General features: G+C 43.3%; 1 long non-coding RNA gene across 1 annotated transcript in view; it reads right to left on the bottom strand.

The window, feature by feature from the left end:
* Positions 1–2,536: 2,536 nt before the first annotated feature.
* LOC309331316 overlaps positions 2,537–26,870 on the bottom strand; it is a 460,753-nt gene continuing 436,419 nt past the window's right edge. Inside the window, exon 2 of the long non-coding RNA XR_014151812.1 lies at positions 2,537–3,630. This is a non-coding gene — a long non-coding RNA (uncharacterized lncRNA). The remainder of the gene's footprint in view (positions 3,631–26,870) is intronic.

Below are 26,870 nucleotides of genomic sequence, written 5' to 3'. Positions count from 1 at the left end.
ACTGCCAGCTGTAATATAGCAATTAGTTCCAGCAAACTATATTTGCTTATATACCTAATTAGAGACCAAGAAGGGTAGCTTGCTTTGAATAATTGCATGCCTGTGTCCTGTCTATCAGCCGCTGTTAAATTGTTGTTATATTAATATAAAGCTTATAACCAGGACTCTTCTAAATTGAATAAATGTTCTTCTTGCCAATTCTTGGATGCAATTAATTTACATAAGCTTCTGGAACCAACCTGATAATGATATACATCTTTGTGCAGGAACTCATGGCAAAAGAGAGAGAGAGAGTTACAGGCATGTTGCATTCTTTTTACTGTCTTCTCTCTGTGTTTTTATGTTTATTGCAACTAATGGCCAAACAATCAATAAAGGTGCATGATACTGACTAATTAATGAGGGTTGTATCCACACTCCATTTGCCACCTGCTGTGATTCAAGGCATTAATATTTTATATGGCCTGTCCCTGAGTGGTGAAGGGAGATGGCAGGGTATGAGGTCAGGAAGAGTGAGGTTTTTTTCCCCTCCCAGTCATCTGCATATAAATCACACTTGCTTACTCCAGACATTTACATTTAGCTGGAGAGTGCTAGGTAGAGCAGCCCAACCCTCTCAGCAATTTTGTAGGGCAAGACTGAAAATAAGACAAACACATATACAGTGGTACCTTGGGTTAAGAACTTAATTCGTTCCGGAGGTCCATTCTTAACCTGAAACTGTTCTTAACCTGAAGCACCACTTTAGCTAATGGGGCCTCCTGCTGCCGCCGCACCGCCAGAGCACGATTTCTGTTCTCATCCTGAAGCAAAGTTCTTAACCCAAGGTACTATTTCTGGGTTAGTGGATTCTGTAACCTGAAGCGTCTGTAACCTGAAGCATCTGTAACCCGAGGTACCACTGTAGTTGGAATGTTGAAACAGGACACACCATTATTTGGGGCTTTTGCAGAAAGTTAAAGGTGGTAAGTACTTAGCAGCGGCAGAGCAAGCCGATCAGGTGCCTGGGGTGGCGCATGTGACCTGTGTGCGAGGGTGGGGCCAGCCGAGGCAGGCGGCTCCGCGGGGCCTCCGGAGTCTGCCTGCCTCCTCCAACACAGCCACCCTACAGCTCAGGGGGAGGTGGCAGGCAGACCGTTTGGGCAGCAGGGAGCCTGCTTGTGCCCAAGCCACCGCATCTCTTCCAGGAGAGATGCATGGCTCGGGCGTGCTGCAGGCCCCACACTGAGTGCTGCATGGCATTTTGTCAGCCTCCTCAGTGGTGGCACCTGGGGCGACCCGCCCCTACCGCACCCCCCTTCCTCTGCCCCTGGTACTTAGTATGAGCTGGTGAGCCAAACAGCCATAAAGAAGTAGCCAACCAACCAACCAACCAACCAACCAACCAACCAACTATGCCCTGTTTTTCAGGATGACATGATCAACATAATTCCACTCCAAGTCAGTTTCACCTGCACTCAAAATTCTATGATTTTATGATATGTTATCCTGTCTCATTTTGGTAGATTTTTAATGTATAAAATGCATTTATACTGAATGAATTTTGTATGCGTTCCCCTCCCCCCCAAAAAATACATTGTACGCATTTTTCTTATAGCATTTGTGTGTGCCCTTTTTCTTTTCTTTCTTTGAGCCAAAACTGAATCCTAATCTTGGAGACGTGAGTAGCTCAATTAGTAACCATGTTCCAGTACGCATATACATCTGGGGCTAGCAAATCAAGCCAGTTTGCATCAAAATGAGGACTGGGTGGTTTTCTTCTCCACCTCTACTTGAGCCTATCATAGAATCATAGAATTGAAGAGTTGGAAGAGACCCCGAGGGTCATCTGGTCCAACCGCCTGCAATGCAGGAATCTCAGCTAAAGCATCCATGGCAGATGTCCCAATTGAGCAGGACATCCCAGAATTAGCGAAGCCACTCCTGCATCTGATTAGATCCCAGCATGTCCCATTTGAGCTCCCATGAGAGTGTGCCCCCAAAAGATGCCCATTTTGGGGATCTGTGCTTTTGCGCAAGTTATCTGGCTACCGTAAGAACATGGCCCCCAAGATGCATGTTTGGTGGGGACCTGCTCCTGCACGAGTTACCTGGCTCTGGTGAGTGTGTGGCCCTGAAAGATGCAAATTGGGGGGGGGGTCATAGCCTGTAGTCTGCTGTCAAACCTTAACACACTACAGTCATACCTCATGGTACGTCAGCTTCATGTTATGTTCTTTCAGGTTACGTTCCGCGGTGACCCAGAAGTACCAGAAAGGGTTACTTCCAGGTTTCGCCGCTTGCGCATGCGCAGATGCTCAAAATTATGTCACGTGCATGTGCAGAAGCGGCGAATTGCAACCCACGCATGCGCAGATGCAACGCTGTGGGGTTGCGCTCTTTTCATGTTGTGAATGGGCCTCCAGAACCAGAGGTACCACTGTACTGAGTCAATGTGTGTTTTTAGAATGTGAACTACCATATTTTTCCTTCTATAACACGCAGATTTTTTCTCCTAAAAAGGAAGGGGAAATGTCTGTGCGTGTTACTGAGCGAATGTGTGGTCCCTGGAGCCAAGTGGTGCGAGGGGAGGCAAAAAAAAGCAGGCAAAAATCAAATCGCGCGTCTCCTAGAAGGGAAACTTGAAAAGAGGAAGCGGCTGCTTTCTGGCATTCTGCCTCAGGGTCTTACTGCCCACCCACCTCTGTTTCCTTGCTGTGTTTGCTCAAACGGAACAAAGAGCAGGGAAAGCCCCTCCCCTCCAGGCAAGCAGAGGGGAAAGCTGAAAACATGCAGGAGGGAGAGAGAGAGAGAGCGCGCGAGCTGGCTGGCTTGGGTGGGTAGGTGAGGGAAAACTTTTGCCTTCCTTTCCTCCCTACCCCTCTCCTGCATTCTTAGCCAGCTGCTTCTCTGCACACCCCTCTCCTGCTCCTTGTCCCTTCTTTGTTTTTCCTTCCCTCCCCACTTAAAATGTGGTTAAAAAGCATGGATGCACATGGATCCTCAGGATCTTTGCATTGGGTCAGCCCAAATTCACCATCAGATCACATAGCATGTCCATGGCTACAGCCTGCCCCCCCAAAATCACGCACCCACTGTTGCCTGGGGCTGCAATGGTGCAAAAACATGGTTAAAAAGCATGGATCTACATGGATCCTCAGGATCTTTGCATTCAGTCACCCCAAATTCACCATCAGATCACATAGCATGTCCATGGCTACAGCCTGCCCCCCCAAAAATCACGCACCCACTGTTGCCTGGGGCTGCAATGGTGCAAAAACGTGGTTACAAAACATGGATCCACATGGATCCTCAGGATCTTTGCATTGGGTCAGCCCAAATTCACCATCAGAGCACATAGCATGTCCATGGCTACAGCCTGCCCCCAAAAAAATCACGCACCCACTGTTGCCTGGGGCTGCAATGGTGCAAAAACGTGGTTACAAAGCATGGATCCACAGGGATTCTCAGGATTTTTGCATTGGGTCACCCCAAATTCACCATCAGATCACATGTCTGTGGCCACAGCATGAAGCACAAAAATGATACATCCACTGTTTCATTCAGAATGTTTTTTCCCTTGTTTTCCTCCTCTAAAAACGATGTGCGTGTTATGGTCAGGTGCGTGTTATAGAGCGAAAAATACGGTAACTTAAAAGAATAGCACAGATGCAAACTACCACTCGATGAGAACGTTTCCCCAGGTCAGATATTCCCCAGGACCTAAATATTTATTTCATTTGTATGCCCTTCCTTTTTATCTCACCAAGGATCAGGCCAGAGAAGAGAACCATAGGCAGTTTCAGTGGGATATGCAGTCTAAATACTGCTGGCCAAGTAACCTTAGTGGTACTAGAGGTCAAATCCTGTGTCATTGGTTGATATAAAAGCTCCCATATCTGCCTTCTCCCTTCAGTCTGGGCAACTGTCATGGCTATGAACTAATGACATACAGGAGGAGGGGAAATGGGTGTGTGTGTAGAAGTTACTTTCCATGTCACCTGCAGAAATGCCTACCTTGCAAGCTAGTGCCATGGGAAAGTAGTTTTAGGAGCCAGTATTACAGACATCTACTTTGCCCAAGGAGTTAGCTGTGACCTTCCCTTATCTCACTCCAAGGATGATTCCTCCTTGGAACTCTCTGCAGGGTGAGAGGCAATCTTCCTCCACCACTAACAGCCAGGAGTTGTGGGATGCTCACCCATTAGAGCTTATTCCTAAAAAAATAAGTCATGGGCACTTTAAGGCATAACAACTTTCATCAAAGAGGGCAAATATAGAGACAACCCATTGGCCAGAGGACTATTTAAGGCCATAACTTGCTGAGCTGCCATGCATCCAGCATCTGGTACTTGCTCAGCAGGGAGCTGGCCATGGTCCTGACCCCCGGTGCTTTGCCTGCCAAGTCTGATCAGTAAACTCTCGGTCCAGAATGGATCTTTCCCCCGACTCTTCAGCATGCCTGCCTGCAGTTCAAAATGCTAGGCTGCTTTTGGAACAGTTCCTGGCCACCAGGCAGCCAGCAACACAGAGACAATTAACACGTTGGAGGTAAAAAGTGCTGCCTGTGAACTTCTGCACAAACCCAAACCAGTAGTCAAAGCTCCTTAAAAAAAGAGGCGGCCAATGACCCAAGCCTAAACTTAATGGCCATCTGCTGGCAAAAGCAACCTTCTGAGCTCTGCACAGCTCTTTCTTTCTCAAGCAGGATGACAAATGCCTTCCATTCAAAGAAGGGCTTGTGCAGTGAAGCTCAGTGCAGTAATTGGCCTACTGAAAGGTATCATGATTCTTACTTGTGTGTTGTCTTTCATTCTGCATGTATTCAGACACAGCAGGAATATGTTTTTGCTTGGTTGATTTTATTGAAGGCTGGTGGAACAAAGAGAAGAAGAAGCAGGCCCCAATTCCGAGCTGTTTTACTGTTTCACTGTTATTACTTAGATGTCTGCAGAGCAATAAGAAATGGATAAGGAATCACTAAGGTCAGAAACTGCCACCCTTTTTAACCTTGACATATAAAAGAGAAAATACCATGAAGGTAGTTGGGGGGGTGGGTGAGGGGTCTCTCTTCTCTGACCTGCCCGTTATTTATTCCTCCATTCCAAGAATCGGACATAATCTGCTGTGAGTCATGGAATGGCATGGCCCTTCATTCTTGTGGCTACTTGGTAGCCTGAACTCCATGAAAAGGTTATTCTATATCCACCACCCAAAACCAGGCAGAGAACATTGAAAACGTCTAAATTGCACAGCCTTCATCAGACAGCAAAAAACAAGCTTGCTCCATCATCCATGTAACAGCCCCTCAGATATCTGGAGATAAGGCGTATCACTTCTCAGTCTTCTTTTCTCCAGGCTAAGCTACCCAACTGCTTCAACCATTCCTTGTGAAACTTGGTTTCCAGACACTCTGTCATCTTGGTCACCCTCCTCTGTATACATTCCACCTTGTGTTCAATGGCACATTCCAGCAAAGCAAAAACCCTTAAGTGAAGCACAGCCAGCAGGGGGTGTGGCTGGAGAGAAGGAGTAGCCTGGAGGCTCCTGGGTGCTGAACAGAGGGGCTGCTAAGGCCACATTCAGCTCTGGGGCCTGAGGTGCCCCACCCCTAGTTTCAGATCTCTTGAATTCAGGCAAACACCTGAACATAGCTTAAGCAAACCAGTAAACTGAGGGAAAGGCTTTCCCCAACTCTACTTAAAACTTGACAGCTGTCTGTTAAGCGGGAGAAGAGAGCAGCTGTACAATTCTAAGAGTAAAACCTCTTATTCCTGACGTAAGCCTTCTTTCCCCTCAACTCCCACAACCTGTTCACTCCCTACTGCTGATACTCCTGCTGGAGCTTTAAATTTGCAGATTTTGTGAAAACGAAGGTCAGCATATGCATATGTATTAGCCATAGCCTTGTAGGCACATGGGCAGATTGGAGTAGGAAATAACAGGGAGCATCGTAAGAGCATTTTGTTGAAGATTCTAAGAGCTGATTTCCTGCATCAGGCTTTCTGCAATCAAAACTACAGCAGAAGGGCATTTGGTGTGGATACAAAGAAACAAGTTGCACCATTTTGTGGTTTTCTAAAAGTTACGGTAAAATCAAAATAGGAAACTCTGATGCTTTATATTTCCTTTCCTTTAATGACCAATAATTAGTTAACCAATAAATTGTTGTTTTTCTGTATAGAAATGACTGATTATAAGTGAAAGAATTGCTATTAATGAGTAATGTGATAGGAATATAAGGAGTGAAGCTCAACTCCTTGGTCAGCTGTGACTGTCACATCTGTACTGGAACTGATCTCACTTATCTTTTCTGAATCTGTAAGTTTACTTTCACTTAGCTGAAGTGTGATGATGTTCAGTTTTTTCTATTAAAAGAAAATAAATGTTTATAACCCTGCATGCTTGTGTGTATGCTTGAATGCTGGAACTTTCTGCCTTTACCTCTGGTCTTAAATTTCCAGCAACTTTAATTTTTACCTCTCACACTGTCTGTTGCTGAAACACAAAATGGTACCCTGGGCATTCAAAGGGTTGGGGCCATAGCCATTGTAATACCATGACAGCTATCTGCAGGAAGAACTAGGAGACTTGCTACAAAATCAGGAGTACTTGCCATCCATTATTCATTGTTGGCTGTTTGCAATTATGTTGTTGTTAAAGTTTCAGCTGGCCAAACATTTAGCCATGTGGGTTAGATGAGCAATCATGAACTGCAAATAGCTTTAGTAAGCAGTTTACAAGATACCCACAGACTGAAAATCACTCCTGGAAACTGATCTGCAAACAGATTAATGAGCATATTCACCACTCAGAGACCACAATGCGCTGATATGCAATGAGCTTCTCATGCTATTCCACATGGGACAGCTACAAGGTCACATGCTAGAATATCCTTCCTACACCTCCTTTAGGCTAACAGCTCTCTTCCACCACATTGTGCCCTCATCCCCATGAACCTCCTTCCTCCATCATGCTGCTTCTCCACTGCTTCCATTTGGATTAACTCTTATTGGAATCCATCATCAGGGTGGCTTACTGTAAAACTACTTAAAACTGAATCAAATAAAGCAAAAAAAAATTGGATGCATAAAAGCAGCTTAAGAATTTGAGGCACAAGTCAACATTGGTTAAAAGCTTGGGAGAAAACAAGGGTATTTGTGTGGCACCAGAATAATACAGTATTAAGGCAGGTACTTATGTACCATCACTGAAAAGGCTCCCTGGTCCCAAACTATCAAGCACCTGATTTTGCTGTATGTGTTTTTACATTTGTTGTATTGTGTTGTATTCATGCTTTAGAAGTTTTTAACAAACCTTAAATGTTATGCATTGAGTTCAAAAGCTCTGACTTACAGTGCAGCTCTATGTCTCAGTGGAAGTGACACTGAGTTCGATTGGACTATAGGATTGCAGCCTGAGAAGGAGATGCAAGACCTTTAGGGCCACATTTCTCCTGAATTCTCATCTGCCTAAACCAGAAACATATTAAGAATGAGAAGCGTGCAAGTCATTTGCAGTTTCTTTTGGTTTATGGCTACACTAATGTCATTCCAAGTAACATATTTCCTTTTCTTTTTCCCCTGCCCCCCCCCCCATTCGCAAACTTGAGCTGAATTTAGCAGAGGAGGAAAATAACTCATGACAAGCCCTGTCAAAAACTATAGGGTGGGGAGAAGAGGGAGGGAGAGGCAGAGAGAGAGAGAAGTTATATATTTCTTGTGTGTGGTATGTCCCTGAAAAGGACAGCATCTCATTTTGTAGCAAGCACATGACTTGCCAGCAGAGAGAGGTGAGCATGGGGCTCGTTGTGGGTCACTAGGCAGGCGCTGATGCCATGAAGAAAGTGAGAGAGAAGCAGCAGTGGAGGAAAACAAAGCTAGCAAAGGGCACCAGCAATGAACACAGCTGTCTTATTTTTATTATTTGAAGGGATTTTGGAAGAGCGGTTTCAGTAATAAACTATTACTTTTTCTTCTCAGAGATTCTTGCTACAGTACGAACTGATTTTTCCCTCTCCCATCCTCACACTGCTTCAACCTCAAATGATTAGTGATGCCACCATGACTCAAAATTCATAACTTGAATCTGGTAAGTTCATCATGTTGAGTTCCACCTTCAATCAATTAGGGCTGCCATATTTTGAAGAGGAAAAAGGAGGACACATTTGCTGACTTCTACATTTAACTATGGATCTCTATGACGACTCTTATAATGAAAAAGAGGACATATGACAATATATAATTTAAGATGAAGATGGTTATGAATTAAGTTTTATTTCCTGTGCTTGCATGGTCTGCATGTGTCACATCATCCTGTCCCCAGTAGGGTGTGTCAAATTTTTCAGTTTTCAAATTTCAAATATGAGGGGTGCTAAAAAGTTGTAACACAACTTGGAAAGTCAACTGGAAGAGAATGCCATATAACTGGGCCCACAATACTGAATGCACAGCTCCTGGTGCTTATAGCGATGCATCCAAGCCATGGGGGACCACTAACAGTGACTTCCCCAAAGACCTCTGTGATCAGGCAGGGATAGAAGGGATTAGGTGGTCCCTCCTGGACCCACATTTTAAGGGCCCTGTAAATCAATACAAAAACATTGAACCTGGCCCAGTAGTCTATGGGCAGCCAGTGTAAACCTCTGAGCATCGGCGTAATGTGCTGGCAACAGTTTGTCCCCATCAACAGTCTAAGTTCAGCATTTCTTACTGGCTAGACCCTCTGGACCAAGCCAAGGGTAGCCCCGCATAGAGTGCACTGCAACAATCATGTTTTGTGGTTGCCAGTGCATAGATCACTGTGGTCAGACTATCCCTGTCCAAGAAAAGCTGCAGCACATGTAAAATCAGCCAATGAAAGACACACAACATCATGATAATTGGGGTGGAAAAGAACCCGATATTAACCATGTCATTTCCCCAAGCAGTGCTTTGATAACACATGCATAAGATGCTTCGAAAATGTTTCAAAAGAAATTTCGTCTGAGTTTACATCAAAGGAATATATATGTAAAATTATTATGCAAATACAAACAAAACAAAGTATACAAACATTTCAACTGAATACTAAAAAAAAAAAGGAAAAAGAAGAAAAAGAGAAAAGAAAACAGCAAAACAGAGCAAACACAAAAAGGTAACTGTAATAGACATCCCAGAATGTTATTTCTCTACTGAGATGCTGAACCTTCTGGGGTGAATCGCTTTTTCTTATACTTTTGGTTTACATCGCAGGATTAGTGAGCAATGATTGTAACCTAAATTTGTGTCATTGTGAGAGCAATATTGAACTTTTGTTTTAATCTATAATTTCAAAAATAATAATAATAAGCGTAATAAAAAAAATATGATGGGGTCAGATCAATACCACCACCCCAGCATTACAATATACGCCCTCTTCTCTGCATACATAGAGACAAAAGAGGAACTAGATGGTCTTACTTCTCTTTCTGCTTTATTGTTCTTCTTTCTTCTGCCCTATTAACAAATTTATTAACTGGGGCAATGCCCCATTTCCCCTAATGGACCAGCCACCACTTCCTTCAAATGGTAGATCCATTTGAAGATCATGTTCTTGAAGTACTGGAGAAGGAGGACACAACAGGACTAATAGTGAGCCCTGCTAGGACAATGGGACCTTAGAAGTTGCCTGAGGATGCCCTTGGCCAGCCCATTAAAAGAGTTGGCAAATGTCATTTCCCTTTTTTAGGGAAGAGGTGGAGACCCTCTGCCCCACACTCTTCCTTCTTCCTCTTGCAATGGCCAACCTCCTGCCCTTTTCAGTATGGGCTTTGCTAGTCGCCCCTTTAGGGGGGGCTGAGTATGATTTTTTAGGAAAGCCCCTAAGTGGCCTCATGGCTCCTCTTTTCTGCCAGCTCCATCTGGTTGGGTGCTGTCTGTGTGACTAGTGTTTTTTTTAATCTGGTCCAACTGACATTTAATCTGGACAGGTGAGATGATGGTGGTGAAGAAGAAGAAGAAGAAGAAGAAGAAGAAGAAGAAGAAGAAGAAGAAGAACTTGTTTATTTAGACCCCACCCATATTGCTGGGTTTGCTGAACCACTCTGGGTGGCTCCCAACAGATTATTAAAAACACGATAAAACATCAGATTTAAAGAATGCATGCTTGAATACCTGACACATTAGGTTTGGCAAGCACACCAGGGTGGCCAACGGGGCTATGGTGTGCATGTCAGGTTCATACACCCAAGGTGTAGGCACCAGGGAAGGAGCTACAGCATGCAGCTGTAAATAGGGCCAGGAAATAGAAGAGAATCCCCATTTTCATTACAATTCACCTGCCTTTTCAATTTGGCTAATTTGGTTGAATCAGGTGGATTTGCAGTTTATAATATATAATCAGTTCACCATAACCATGTGTGTCTCGGGTCTTCTTTCTGGTGTGTTGGCAAATGACATGAGTCATATGTGTGCTCCTTGCAAGTGATTCTATAGAAGAAAACCTTCCCTTAGCTGAGCCCCCCCCCCCCCACCTCCTGCATCATGCTTCGTGGTCTGTTATATCATCTCTGTTGCTCTTAGATACTCCAAATTGATTCAGAAGTTGGAGACAAAACATTTAAAACCCACCAGAGGCTGTTACGACAGGAATCTAATTTCCAATTAAATTTTTGTTCTGGTAAAGCAGGCTTGGTAATAGATCATACCAGGGAAGAAGTGACGATTTTTGGCAGAAGCTTTTAAAGAATGTTCACGTGTCTCCTTTCTCATTTAAGCACCTGACATGTTTGTCAGCATTGGGGAAAGAGGTATTTCATGTTCATTCATTCAGGATCCTTTTCCATTCCTGATCTGGCAGCTGCTTTTGAATTTTTCTAAGCACACCAGTCAGTCTGTGATCCATTCACTGTCTATCTGATGGAAAAGTTGTGGGCAGAAGTGAAAGTCATTGCACACTGCTTCCTCTTAAGGATGGAGGAGAATTTGGTTCATAAATGTCAAGTGTAAAAGTCAAGGCAAACAAACCATAAACAGTAAGTATGCTATATTTTCAACCTATTTATAGACTAAACCTGATAGTTATAATGCTAATGAGTGCATTTTCCATGTTTAATTCAAACAATTTCTAATAATAATAATAATAATAATAATAATAATAATAATAATAATTAATTTATTTATATCCCGCCCTCCCCAGCCGAAGCCGGGCTCAGAGCGGCTAACATCAAATGTATAACACATTAACATAAAAACAGACAATCAATTAAAATACATCCTCAAATCAGATCAGGATCAGAATAAAATCCAATCAGATGGCAACCCACAGATTAGGGTTGGGGACCTTAAATGCTCACCATTTAAGAAGAAAACGGAACCTTACCATTAAAGGAAAAAAAATTAAAGCTACGATGCAAGAATAAAAAAAAACCAGGGAAATACAATATTTTGGCAAAACCTGTTATTAGATTAAAGTTGGAAAGGAATGAAATGAAATGATGAGTGAAAACATGCAAAAGTGACAATGACTTCTTCTTCTTTCAAATTAATATGGGAAAAGAATTAAATGGAATTATAAGTAAGAACACACAGAAATGATTCGGACCAGAAATAAATAACTAAAATAATTTTAGTTGCCTAAAATAACTGCAACTCCTTTCCCCCTATCTCTTTCCTTCTTGTGCACTGTGGTTTTTGAAAGCTAGAATTCATGAAACGTGCAATGCATTGGTCAATAGTGTCTATTTTATATTCAGTAAAGGCACACACACACACCCCAAGCCTGTGGAATAATTCCTGTTCACCAGCTCTTCACAGATACAAACACGTAACAACTAATTTGTCTTAACGTCAGAGAAAGTGACAGAAAACTGTGGTAGATGGATGATCATGGCCCTCGGTGTCAAAGAGAAAAAATGCATTCTGCAGAAGTGTGCATTGTGTTTATGGCCAATTATAATCCCATCAGGCCATTCTCTAGCTGCCCAGGCCTAATAGGATATGAGAAGAACAGAACCAGTTGTAGCAAGGCATCTATTATGTTCCAAACATTCATTATCACATCCCCAGGATGTGGCTAGATGGAACACATTCCAGGCACCATGCAGTCCTTTGATTGTTGCAGAGAATTGGGCTGTGTATTATTCAAAAAAACAATCTATTCCTAGCCAGTTTAGATTGGTAATTATAGAGTTGGTGGGACACCATGCTCCAAGCATCTCAGAAAGTGTGTGACTCACTAATAGGAGCAGAAACTTCCAGCCAGGAGCCCTGGGCTCTATATCTAATATCTGCTATTGAATTCTAAACTGTGAGATACCCACTTTCAGATGGAAGCAGATGGGCTCTTGCTAACAAGGGTGGCTTCTAGCATCTCTTAGTAACTACCAATCTGGCACTCCCGCTGGTACATTTGCACTATGTTGGCCTCACTGTTGCCTCCTGCTTACCTTTCTCCCTCACTTTTGGGAGGTCAGGTAAGCAGCACTGCACTGCACCACCAACCGCTAATGTCTTATTTCACAGCCACATAGCTATTCCCCATCAATACAGCACCAGGTTTCTGCAGAATACATCAATGGCCTGTTGATGTTTCTTAAGCATTACTTTTGACTAGAATCGGGGTTTTCCCTGTGTGCATCTTTCACAGAAATTTGAGTTCCTGGACAAAAAATATACCTTATTTTCCCGTGTATAAGACTATCCCAAATTTAAGAAAACGGGGCGAGATTGCCCAGAGGATTATCCAGAAATGTTGAGCTTTTTGGGGGGGAGGAGGATTGCCGAAAATCACTCACACAAATGAAATGCGCTTAAAATTGCACACAGCGCCGATGCCATCAGGCATCTGCCTGCTCGCCACAAGCAGCCAGCAATCGCATGCCCAGTTGCTGCAGCAGTAGCCAATCCTAAGCAGCCCTTGCCGCATCCACAAATCACCCACCCAATCACTGCAGACAAGCTCCTGCTTGCAGCTGCAACCAATCACCTGTCCCCCCTCTGCACTATCCACGTATAAGATGACCCCCAATTTTTTACATTATTTTCGAGTGGAAAAAAAACCTTGTAGATGGAAAAAACCAGTAGACGGAAAAGTATGGTACATTAATTCCAAGTTTGTTGGGACTTGGTCTGAACACACCTGATAAAGCAACCTTACTGAAACGTAGCCACAAAACTAGGAGGAAAGCACCACTGGCAAGGGGCAAAAAGATTCCTGCATTGTGAGAGGGGGGGCGGTTGGACCAGATGACCCCCGTGGTCCTTTCCAACCCTACTGCAGTTTTTTTTTTTTTTAAATAATATTTATTAAAATTTTGAAAGTTACAGAAAGGAAAAAGAAAAAAAGTTAAACATAACAAAGCCATACAATACAATATAGAAACTAAAATATTACATATGCATAACAAAAATAAAACAAAAACAATTTAAAAAAACAAAAAAACACATAACCTATACTTTCAATTATTAACTTTATTTTACTTGTTTCAGTGACCTCCTCACACCTCCCTTTTTTGTATTCCACTTCAATTAATTGTTTCAGCAAATCCTTTCCATCTTCCTCAAACTTCTGTCCTATCATTTAACTTAACCAATTCTAACATTATTTTTCCCTTTAATCCAATTACAATCTATTATACTTAATTCTTTACAACATTTCTGCTAAGGCCATGTAACTTCATTCTAACATCCTTCTAACATTCATTAATTTTACAATGTTTCTGTAAGTAGTCTTTAAATTTTTTCCAATCTTCCTCCACCGACTCTTCTCCCTGGTCTCGGATTCTGCCAGTCATTTCCACCAGTTCCATGTAGTCCATCACCTTCATCTGCCATTCTTCCCGGGTGGGTAGATCTTGTGTCCCAACCCTACTGCAGTTGTTCAAAATCTCAAAGTACAAAATTCACCTGCAGACCCCCCCCCCAAAAAAATGTATGCAGCTACACAATGCATGGGTGGCTTTTCTCATGTTTGCAAGGAACATAAGTCTGTCTCTCTGCGGAAACATTTCTTCCCCTTCCTTTGGTCTTCTTGCAGTGAGTCTTCTTGCTGAGGAAGCAATAACTGAACACTTTGCACAACATGAATGTCAATCCCCTTTCAGGTGCTCCCTGCTGAAAAGTTGGTGAGGATCAAGGATAGCACATATCTTGGAATCCAAGGTAGAAAATTAATCACAGATTAAGCTTTGCAGTACACGGCTTTCTTTTTCCTTTTTTTAAATAAATAAATAAACATACCTATCACTCTCTAAGAAGCAAAATTCACAGAGGCCAAAAGGATTTGAGCAACCTGGGCACGGATATTTTCCATGAATTCCTTCATATTTATTACCTCCTTGTTCAGCAATGGAATGGTCAGCGGGTAATTTATGACTGGGTATCCATCGCCATAAGCTAGCAGTGATGTAATAAAAAGCTCAGAGCCCTGGAAACTCCAATAAACAGAGAGGTAATGTTGAAGAAGAAGAACAGAAGTCATTAAATCAATAATGCCAAGAACTGGCTCTGAGCTGTGCTGAAGTCAATAATATCATAAAGTTTTATACTGACTCTAGCATGGGAAAATGTTATTACCCGTGGCATGCAATGACAAAAGAATTTAGATCTGATAGACTCACCAGGATTGAAGCAGGGAATAAGTGGCTCTCTGATCTGGAACATATGTAGGGAGAGAAGGTTGTTTATGGCAGGAAATTACAAGCAAGCACTATCTCGGGATCCTGGAGTCCTGATGATTTCATCATTTCAGAATGCAAGTTGATGAAAGATGGGAAGTGTTGGAGGAGCTGGATTTCCAATGGAAGCAGATAACCTGGAGGCAGTGAGATCCACTAGGGGACAGAGAGTCATTTTGAGGACCACGTGTACAGCAGGAAACACATGTTTAATCAATCAAACAAGCTTAAGATTGAAGCCTTAATTGTACATAACATCTGGTGTAGAGATCCTGTCCAACATGCATCGCATCTGCTAATCTATGAGAACACTGAGCTGTATGAGAGTAGAGAATGAACCCAAACCCTTGCTCATCTCCAAATATGATTGGTACTGTAAGACAGCAACCCAAAGCCTTGACTTTAAAGCAGTGGAGTCGAAGGGTCTGCATCTGAAGTCCTGCTCAAGGTGCTGATGCTAATTATCCACATTTTTGCTGTACCAGCTGTGGCCTGGATCTTAAAACAGAAAAATTGAAAAGCTGAAGGCGGGGGGGGGGGGGGCAGAATTAAGAGATCTGTTCACCTTTAAGAACTACTGAGCTGACCAAGTGCTCCTGAGAAATAATTAGATATGACCTATAACACAATGGGAGGACAACTGCCTCTCCAATTAAAGAACACTCCTGGATGGAAAAGTATGTACAGTGGTACCTCAGGTTAAGTACTTAATTCGTTCTGGAGGTCCGTTCTTATCCTGAAACTGTTCTTAACCTGAAACACCACTTTAGCTAATGGGGCCTCTTGCTGCCGCTGCGCCACCGGAACACGATTTTTGTTCTCATCCTGAAGAAAGTTCTTAACCTGAAGCACTATTTCTGGGTTAGTGGAATCTGTAACCTGAAGTGTATGTAACCCGAGGTACCACTGTATTGCAATACTAAATGTGGTTCATCTAGATCTCATACAGAGTTTCCATGCCATTGTCACATGTTCTTTGAAGTGGATGGCATTGGCATGAAATTTTTGACACCACATGGAGAGTTGCAATGCATCTTTCAGCAGCATAGCAGAGGCAGCATAGCAGAGGCTGTTTCACACTGGCTGTTTGTAAGGTGGGAGACAGGTTGAATATTGCCCTAACCCAAGATCAGAGAACCTACAGCTCCCATCATCCTTGACCATTGGTGAAGGTGTCTGGGGCTGCTGAGAGCTGGAGCTCAAAAAGAACTGTAAAGTGAGAGTGCTTATATTTCAACACACACGCCTGTTCAAATGCTATGAATCAGATCTTTTTTTATTTTAAAAAAATTATGTTTTCTTCAAGAGCTGAGCGAATGCTTGCAGAGAAAACAGCTAGTTTGGAAGCAAACCATAGACTCACGGTAAATATCACTACATATAATAACAATAATGCACCACATTAATGTAAGCAAATATGTTAAGTAAATCATATCACCCTCCTTTCCAGTCCCTGGCACATTAATAAGAAATCAGCCTCCCCTTTTTTAAATGTGTTTAGAAGGAAAACACACAGCCTGCCTCAATTTTACATACCAATTTTGAGAGAGAAAACATTTGAAGAGAAAAGAAAATGAAAAGAAAGCTGAAGCAAAAACAACCCCTTGCTGCCTTTTTACACAGCACTGAAAATTATAGCCCAGCTAATAAAATGAGGGTGTCCTACACACGCTCTGATATTGTATAAATCATGAATAATACATCAGGAAAAAATGAGAAACTCCGATGGAATCAAACCTATATGGAAATAAATAAAACATACCATCTGAGCAGCAATCATGTTTGCTGTGTTGATAAAAATGTGTGTTTGTATTTGCGGGGGAAGGGATGGCACCAGGAAGCAATTCTAAATGTAATAATAGTAACAACAACAACAACAATAATAACAGTGGGTAGCATGACAAAAGGAGTGGTAATTAACAGATAAGCATGCGGTTCACCCGAAATGCTTAGATAAGGATGGTGAGGTGGAGAAAATGAGGTAAAACAGGAGGAAGGAGAGAAAGGAATTACTGGTATCTCCCAGTATTAAGAACCAAGGAATTGCAGAGAAAATGCTCGTTGGATGTCATTCTTTCTGAATTACATACAAAGAACATAGGAAGCCACCTTATATTGGATCAGACCATTGGTCCATCCAGCTCAGGAGGGTCCACATCCACTGCCTTCACATTCTTTAGGGCTTCAGAGAGGAGATATACCCCATCCTACCTTAAACAGGAATGTAAGACTATCATTTTCTGCTCTGCCCCATATTCATCACACTTGGCACTGCTTCCATTTTGCTGCAGTTCATCTGTTGTCCCAAACAGCGCTACTCACCTGGCAATCTGCTGTGGTGAAATTGTGTAAAAAAATATGGTCATGACTTTTCGCTGTCCCATTTGTTTTGATGCAAAACAAACACAATGCAAATTTGGTGGGGTGGGGTAGTGATGTAATAGATTATGTATCAATTGCAGGATGAAAGCGCCAACAATGGCAAATACCAATTTTATTCACTTTTCCAGATATAGGATGAATAAGCAAATGTTGGCAATGCCATGTCCATCTTCACATTTGGGGGCAAATGTGACACACTCTGACTCTACTAGGAAGAAGACTCAAAATGATTTTGCTCTGGCATGAAGTTGGGCAAGTGTCAGGTGGGACATCAGGCCAATCAGAATGGGGAAGAAGCCAGGCTTTATAAGTTGGCTCCACCCACAAATAATCCCCTTTTCTCTTTGTACTACTCTACCTCTCTCCCTATCCCCCCTTTTTTGCACTGGCTAACAACAGCTCTTCAGGATTTGAGACAGGAGGCTTTCATAGTCCTGTGATGGGGTTCCTAAAATGAAGGAACCTGGGTCCTTTCTCCACCACCTGTTCTATCCTTCAGCAATGGCCCTTCCTCCATGTCAATGATGGCCAGCTCCTCCTTTCCCTGACACACCAGCAATCAATTCCCCCTCATTTTGAAAAACTCTCAGCAAAAGAGTATTGGATCTTTGCATGGACAGGCAGAGTCCCCCAAATCCTGGGCAGCCCCCGTGTGGAATAACGACTCAAGACAACGTGCTATGGGATTAAAATTGGCCACAATTTTATTATGTTTCAGATGTGTGTAGACCTTGGCTCAGGCATTGGGCATTTATCCCTCCCAGTCCCCCGCCAGGGATCTGGGGAACATCAGGGTTATCCAGTCTGTGGGGGGGATGAGCTGGCTCTGGAGAACATATGTTCAAGCAGAGAGAGCCCGCCCCCATTACGCCGCCGTCACAGGGGAGAGCAATGACAACTACTAGGTGTACAGCCAGAGTGTCCCTTCAAACAACCCCTTTAACGGGGAACCCTGCTATTGCCGCCGCAAAGAGGAGGGGGGGCATGGATCACCACTGCACGCCCCCCCCCATTCAGGGAAGATAGACTAAAGATTCCCCCCAAGGCCTGATACCTCCAAAGTTGTGACGTTTTGCTATGGGAAAGGCAATCCTGCCAATGCAGGAGAATTCCTTTCTGGCCCTTCAACAGCGGCCCTGATGTAGCAGTGCCTGTGTACCTGTGGAGAAAAGGTTAACCTGCAAAAGAAGTCTTAACTGAGGGTGAGTAGGGTGGGAGAAGCTCTGGAGCAAACTGACGATTCCCAGGTAAGATCCTCCCCCTATTGTGTGGGCAGGTAGTCCCTTACCCTACCTGGCTCAATCACCTTGGCAACGCTTCCCCAGGTGGGATTGGGCAACTGACTGAGGTAGGCGGAGACCTCCAGGTATCCCACCTGGGGAAGGCGAAGCCAAGCCTGTGCTAATGGTGCCACATAGGGTCCAGGGGGCTGCAAGCGACCACGCAAAGGGCGCCTCCCATTTAATGTGGGGAGCGGTCATTCTGGGTGTGTTATATGATAGGCAGGAGCGGAGCTACCCCTGGAAATTGGAACTAAGCGTGGTGACGCTGAGCCTCCTGCCCAGCTGTGCAGTAGGGAGCCCAGCCAGCCAACCCAGCTGATGCCACCCTGCTTTGAGGGGCGCATTCCTTGTGGTGCCCTGTGAGACCACACCCCTTTGTGAGACTCGCAAAAGTGGCACGGACTGGCAGGGCATAATGAGGAATGCACCCCCCAAGAAAAAAACTGTGCTCGGGGTGACTACCCTCCCAGCTCCGGCCACACGACAGGGTGAGCTCCCCTTGTTCTGTCCCAGCTCCTGGCAACCTAGCAGTTCGAAAGCATGCCAAAGTGCAAGTAGATAAATAGGTACCACTCTGGCAGGAAGGTAAATGGCGTTTCTGTGCACTGCTCTGGTTTTGCCAGAAGCAGCTGAGTCATGCTGGACACATGACCCGGAAAAACTGTCTGCAGATAAACGTCGGCTCCCTCGGCCAGTAAAGCGAGATGAGTGCCACAACCCCAGAGTCGATCACAACTGGACTTAATTGTCAGGGGTCCTTTACCTTTTTTGTTGTTGTTGTTGTTCAATCAAGACATCATGTCCACCATGATTTCCACTTGTGTGTAGGAAACTGTGTGCCCCCAATGCTTGGTGAGTCATGATTTACCCTTCCCTCCACTGGCTCACTTCATCATTCCTCTTTTCCTAAGCTTTCTCAGAGAAAGCTAGGGGGTCTCTCTTGTTCCGGCTTTCATGGAGGGTAGCAATGTTCAGTATGTTTCCAGTGTCAGTTTTGTACACTTTCATTCATAAGTCTGTCTCATGTTATTTCAACATTAATATCCTCTTCTGAAATCCACACAAAACATTGTTTTTTCCATATGTACTTTGGGCATATTTTCTTACTTAATATGCATTAACATCAGCATCAACTGTACTTATGACTCACCCTTCCTCCAGAAGAGCCTGGGACAATGTACAAAAAAGGATAAAGAACAGAATTACATCAGTGATTAAAATGAACTGAAATATTCATATAACGGCCATTCCACAATGTTTTTCTCTCTCAAACTATACAGTTCTAAATACACATTTATCCTAAAATATGCATTTATAGAGATGAGAACTCCATGGCAAAATTCAGAGAACAGAAAGATCTGAAGGATAATTATATTCTTTTGTGGACTGGAAAAGTTCAAGGAGAAGAGGATTAAAAAGTTGTGCATCTTCTCCATCCTATTGCAATCTGATGTAATGGTTTCTGCCAGGTGACATTTCATGGAGGAAGGTGCCTGGCTTGTCAGCCGAGGCAGTTGTGGCCATGGCACGCTCTCTCTCTCTCTCTCTCTCTCTCTCTCTCTCTCTCTCTCTCCTTCTGGGACTGCTCTTGTTGTACGCTGGGAGGTGGGGGGTGCTTAGAGATCGGATCGCAATGCGCTCCCTCCTTTAAGAGGAATCGATTTGGAAAATGAGAAACCGTGAGAAAATGAAATTGACAGATTCACTCATCCCTATGAGCAGTGTCTGTCCATGGCTTCACACAAAATTATCTCCAGTGCTGGGGACTGAACCTGGGACCTTCTGCATGAAAAGCATCCAGTCTCCCACTGAGCTATGCTCCTTCCCACTATTGTGGGGAGCCAATAGTCCCCCTCTGTTTCATGATTTCACTACTCTTATGTAGAATACCTTTATTTATAGCATCATAAAAGTACAATACATTTTTGTGTTTGGGAGCTGAGAAGAATCGCATGAATTTTCCTCAAAACTAACATTGTCTTCAGCCTAATAATATTAATAATAATAATGTATTATTTATACCCCGCCCATTTGGCTGGGTTTCCCCAGCCGCTCTGGGTGGCTTCCAACAAACTATTAAAATACAGTAATCTGTTAAACATTAAAAGCTTCCCTAAACAGGGCTGCCTTCAGATGTCTTCTAAAAGTCTGGTAGTTGTTTTTCTCTTTGACATCTGTTGGGAGGGCGTTCCATAGGGCAGGTGCCACCACCGAGAAGGCCCTCTGCCTGGTTCCCTGTAACTTAGCTTCTCGCAGCGAGGGAACCGCCAGAAGGCACTCGGCACTGGGCCTCAGCGTCCGGGCAGAACGATGGGGGTGGAGATGCTCCTTCAGGTATAAAGGTCAGCACCAACACTTTGAATTGTGCTTGGAAACGTACTGCCTTATTTCTCTTTTTTTGGTTTTTCTGGAATTGACCACAGACTCTGTGCATCTGGCTTTTAACAAGAAGATTGGTGGTCCGAGTCCACCCTGGGATTGCTGAGGGGGTCAGGATTCCTACATGGCAGGAGTTTGGAACTGATGACCCCCAGGGTTCCCTCCCGACTATACAATTCTGTGATTCACCCCGAAAAGCCACATGTGTGCCTTTCAACTCTGTAAAGCGGAGATAAACTGAGCTCAGCAGAACGAAACTGTAAAGCAGCCATTGTACATATTTCATGGAACTCCAAAGAAAACATTCAAGGACAAAGGCTCCATTGCTAACAGCCCTCTTTAATGAGCCTCCAGTTTCAAAATGTTTCTCTTGCCCCTAAGATTACTTGTATCATTTTATGTAAATTGGTTGCATCACTCTCTTTTTCAAGGTTCCGAGTAATCTATGCATATCTTTATATTACTTTTCAGAGCCATTAGCCAAGATGAGTTCATATTTTTATTCCCTTTGCATGCTGAATGTGTTTTATTTCTTTGGGGTGGCAGCTTTTATGATTAAAGTCAGCAAAACTTGATGCTTCCCATTACCTAGATTTCTTTCCCCCCTTCCCCCCTCCTGCAACTCCCAATGATTTATTAACAAAAATCAAAGTTTGGATTTTTAATAGACTCTACTTTCCATTTATCCTGTCTTCTCTACATTCCCCCCGCCCCCTCCCCAAATGGAAAGAGTGTTGACCTGATCAGAATAGCTTTGAATACAAAATATCAAAGAAAGCTTGGCTGGGTTTTGAAGGTACGTCATGTCAATTTATGCCTTGAGTGATTTCTAAATTATGAAAAGGACGATGGAAGTATGTGTGTGTGTGTGTGTGTGTGTGTGTGTGTGTGTGTGTGTGTTTTAAAGGAAATCACACACAAAGGGGAAAGTATAGTTTGGAAGGATGGAAATCGTATCTGTTTTTGAGAGCTCTGGACTCTGTAATTTGTGTATATGAACTTTAGGATAAATAGGTAAAGGTAAAGGTAAAGGGACCCCTGACCATTAGGTCCAGTCGTGGCCAACTCTGGGGTTGTGGCGCTCATCTCGCTTTATTTCCTGATGGAGCTGGCATACAGCTTCCGGGTCCTGTGGCCATCATGACTAAGCCGCTTCTGGCGAACCAGAGCAGCGCACGGAAACGGCATTTACCTTCCCGGCGGAGTGGTACCTATTTATCTACTTGCACGTTGGCATGCTTTCGAACTGCTAGGTTGGCAGGAACAGGGACCAAGCAATGGGAGCTCACCCCGTCACGGGGATTTGAACCGCCAATCTTCTGATCGGCAAGTCCTAGGCTCTGTGGTTTAACCCACAGCGCCACCCGCGTCCCGATAAATACAGGATAAATACAGAGGAACAAAAGAACAGCCCTTCTGGATGGGACTAGCAGCACATCTAGTCCAGCACCTGTTCCTCACAGTGGCCAATCAGATGCCCCCACAAGCAAGACCAGTGAGCAATAGCACTCTCCTCAATTGTCAGTCCCAGAAACTGGTATTCAGAGCTATACTGTCTTTAAGAGTGGAGAGACAGCTACTTAGGCATCATAGCTATCAGCCATAGATAGTCTTATCCGCCATGGATTTATCTAACCCCATCTTAATACAATCCAATGACCCACCCAATTGATTGTTTTACATCCCCTGGATCTGCCTCTTCAGCCTCCATGTATTCATTCACAAATCTGAACCATTTTTGCAAATATGCAGTTGTATGAGATCCAGCTGCGAGCGCCTTCTGGCAGTTGTGGTGCATAATTTTAATGAAACAGATAGATGATAGATGATAGATAGATAGATAGATAGATAGATAGATGATAGATAGATATAGATAGATGATAGAGATAGATAGATAGATAGATAGATAGATAGATAGATAGATAGATAGATAGATAGATAGATGATAGATAGACAGATAGATAGATAGATGATAGATAGATAGATAGATAGATGATAGATAGATGATAGATTAGATAGATAGATGATTGATATAGATAGATGTATGATAGATAGATAGATGACAGATGACAGATGATTGATAGATGATAGATGATAGATGATAGATGATAGATGATAGATAGATAGATGATAGATAGATAGATAGATGATAGATAGATAGATAGATAGATAAATGATAGATGATAGATAGATGATAGATAGAGATAAGAGATAGAGATAGAGATAGAGAGACTTCCCATAAGCATTTTATCAGCCACTGAGAGACCAAGATTCTAGGCAAGATGGGTAACTGGCCTGATCTAGCAGGATTCTTCAAGATACATTTCTATGAAAACCAACTAGCTGTACAGCTGTGAGACAATCAATACTACCTTAACAAGTGAGATTGTACAAAAACAAAAAGATGAAGAATAAAAACTATTTTTTTTAAAAAAGCCATTTGTATTCTATCTTACATTGTTTCTTTACTTTACTTTTCACACATTTTACCTCACTTTTCAGTGCAAGATATTCACAGTGGCATTCAAAACACGCTATTGTGTTATTGCACCAGAGAGAGAGAGAGAGAGAGAGAGTTGTGATGACAACTCACAAGCGAGGGATTAAACTTAATTGTTTTCAGAGCTAAAATAGATAAACAGTGCAATCATGTTTGATCAGATTGGCTATAAGGAAACAAAAGTTAGATACAGTTGCAATTGAGATTATTCAACACCCCCCCCCCCCGCCCCAAGAATATTACTGACCTGGAGGCCATTGCTCATGAGAAATGGGTTAAGATTGCTCAGGAACACTGACAGAAGCTGCTGCCTGGCTATGGATCTCATTTGCAGCAGGTCATAGCAGCAAAAGGCAGTTCTACTACATACTGAAGATGCTTGTGAGACAGGAGAAGCCAGTGTCAGTTGCAATTTTGGCTGAATTTGGGGGAACCACTTGAAGCATCTGTTGTGTTCAGCTATTTCAATTGCTTTTGCTTGATTTGCTCATTGCGAAGAGCCGAAAGTCTGTAAATTTTGATAATGAATCTGATTTGCAATGGGGGTTGAATAATTTCAGTTGCAAGTGTAATTATACTGAGTTAAGCAAAAGCACACCTGAACCATTAGTGTTTACAGTAGCCATATCAGACACCTTACACCAGACCAGTGGCGTAGCGTGGGGGGTGCAGGGGGGCCCGGCCGCACTGGGCGCAACATCTGGGGGTTAGGGTCAGGGGGCGCAAATCCACAGGTTAGGGGGCGCAAATCCACGGGTTAGGGGGCGCAAATTACTTGCCTTGCCCCGGGTGCTGACAACCCACGCTATGCCACTGCACCAGACTCCCCTCATGCAAATGTCATCTAGCAGCAACTTTCCCAACACATTGAAACAGGACCACTTCATCACGTCTGCTGACTGGCTAGGTCTGTTGGTTTCTTCCTCTTCCTGAGTTGCCTCCATTCTAGCTAGTCTTTATAAGAATCACTGTGTAACTTTAAAAATTCAGTGTTTCTATTCCTCTTCCTTCCTCATCCCTTTTTCATTTTGTATCATGTATTTTAGGTCATTAGAGAGCAGGAATTATCTTGTTTGTTATTGATCTTATTTAAGCCACTCCTGGAGCCTTTTTAGCTGAAGAGCAGCGTGAGGGGTATTTTAAATAAACAGCTTTTTTCTTTTAACAACTTAAAAGAAGCAAATTCAGCTTCAAATTTCTGTTTAAATGCAAATGTTTGCAATCAAGCCTTGCAGAGGAAATTTCATTTTATCACTCTGTGAATTTATAATGCACAATTCATAATTCATTCCCCCCCCCTCAATTTTTAAATAACTGGGGTATCACAGACATGTTGTACATGTTACTAGGCAAGTAGTTACTGAAATATTGAAATCCTGAATTGCAAACGGCAAAGTCATGCATTCCAAAATCTAATTCACAAACAGAAGGACCGCGTGGCAAAAACAAGTCATTACCCAGGATACAAATTAAGCAAATGATTCATAGTCAAATCCCACAGAGGTTTTCTTGGTTGCAAAAGAGAGAATTTGTCAATGGAAATAAACATTCAAATTGGAATACAAACTGGGGAGGGGAGTCCCTTTTCAGCCTATGCAGTTTCCTTCCATCCATTTATGGATGACTGCAGGTTCTACTCAGTCGGAAGACAGGAACAAAGGTGCAGACACTTTTTTAAGGGGAAGTGAAAGTGTGCTCCAAAATCTTAGCTGCAATGCATAACAGTAGTCAGGTCTATTTAGTCAGTGTCCATCCTCTCTCCAAGGTCTCTTTCCGCAAGCCTTCCAGGTTTGTCTATAAATATTTAAGCATCCTGCACAGCTAGGCCTAAAGGCATCTTTAACTTAATTTTTAAGAGCTGCAAGAAATGAAACATTTCAAGTATCATTACGAAGCAGGGTGACGGGGGCAGTGGAGGGGGGGATATATGTTCACAAGTTGAAAAAATAAACCACCCTATTATTTCCAGATGGTAGTGAGAGATATAGTACAATCTCATAGAATCATAGAATCATAGAGTTGGAAGAGACCACAAGGGCCATCGAGTCCAACCCCCTGCCAAGCAGGAAACACCATCAGAGCACTTCTGACATATGGTTGTCAAGCCTCTGCTTAAAGACCTCCAAAGAAGGAGACTCCACCACACTCCTTGGCAGCAAATTCCACTGTCGAACAGCTCTTACTGTCAGGAAGTTCTTCCTAATGTTTAGGTGGAATCTTCTTTCTTGTAGTTTGGAACCATTGCTCCGTGTCCGCTTCTCTGGAGCAGCAGAAAACAACCTTTCTCCCTCCTCTTTGTGACATCCTTTTATATATTTGAACATGGCTATCCTATCACCCCTTAACCTCCTCTTCTCCAGGCTAAACATGCCCAGTTTCAGCTTTTTTTCCCCACTGGAAGCAAAAGCGCCAAGGATGTTAAGTCCAAAGTAATCCTAAGGAAACTTTGACATTTGAGAATGATTCACAACAGTGGTGCAGAACCTCAGGCCCATGGACCAAATGTGCCCCGCCAGACTTCTATATTTGCTCTTCAGGACTCTCCCCTAGGGTACTCAGCCCCTCCGCAGGCCACATTCATTACAGGCCATGCTTGTCACCTTACGTGTTTTTGGCTGGCTGCTGTGTCTCTTGCTTGTCTGGGATAGAGAGGAGTGTGAGGAGGAGGAGGAGAGTTTGGACTTGATATCCCGCATTTCCCGCCCCTTAAGGAGTCTCAAAGCAGCTAACAATCTCCTTTCCCTTCCTCCCCCACAACAAACACTCTGTGAGGTGAGTGGGGCTGAGAGACTTCAAAGACATGTGACTGGCCCAAGGTCACCCAGCAGCTGTGGGGAAGCGAACCCAATTCACCAGATTACAAGTCCACTGTTCTTAACCACTACATCATGCTGGCTCCAAGTTTGCACAATTTTTTGTTCAAGCAAACTTACTGTACACAAGTGAATTTTACATTCATTTCTCCACCCAGTTTAGCCACTCACCATGGGATTTGGCCCTCAAAAGGATATCTGGAAGGTAATTTGCTCCTTGGGCTGAAGACATTTCCCTATTTGTGATTTACAAGACCAGTCTCCCATGGTGGTCTCAGCAGGACCATATAAAAACAGAAAGTGAGTGTCGGTATCATATTAGCTCTATTGAGGCATTCATATTGTGAATTCACTTCATCCTCTACAAGTTGGAAATGCAACTGTCTGCAGCAGGGAAGGTCCTTCAATGCACGGAGGCCCTCTGTGTGATGTACAAATTGTGGAGGGTGACAGGGTGGAATAGAGGGCAAGGTTGGCATGCTTGTCCCGACTCTCCCCTCTTCATGTGTGAAGTTAACACACAGTATGAATGTCTGCATAGGGGGTGGGTTGCCTGCATAGTGGGAATGCCTGCATAGGGGGTGACCCTGAACTTGCACCCCACATGCATTCAGCAGGACTTAGGAGTTGTGCACATATAGACTTTGCTCCAGCATTCTGGTGAGTGTGTGGCTTCTCTCTGTGTGTGTGTGTGTGTGTGTGTGTGTGTGTGTGTGTGTCTGTGTGTGTGTGTTTCTCAGTTTCATTTTTTTATAATCCACTTTCCATAGTAGTTTCAGCTTTTTTTTAGGAAAAAAAACCCATCAGAAACCCATGTGAAAATTCATTAACGTTACTCCTGATATACACATTTTCGTATACCAATTCCCACTAACATAATGCATTTTTGTGAGTATTTT

The sequence above is a fragment of the Podarcis erhardii genome, assembly GCF_964252035.2.
Source record: "Podarcis erhardii genome assembly, chromosome: 16".
NCBI lineage: Eukaryota > Metazoa > Chordata > Lepidosauria > Squamata > Lacertidae > Podarcis > Podarcis erhardii.
This window is presented reverse-complemented; position numbering and strand designations above follow the sequence as displayed.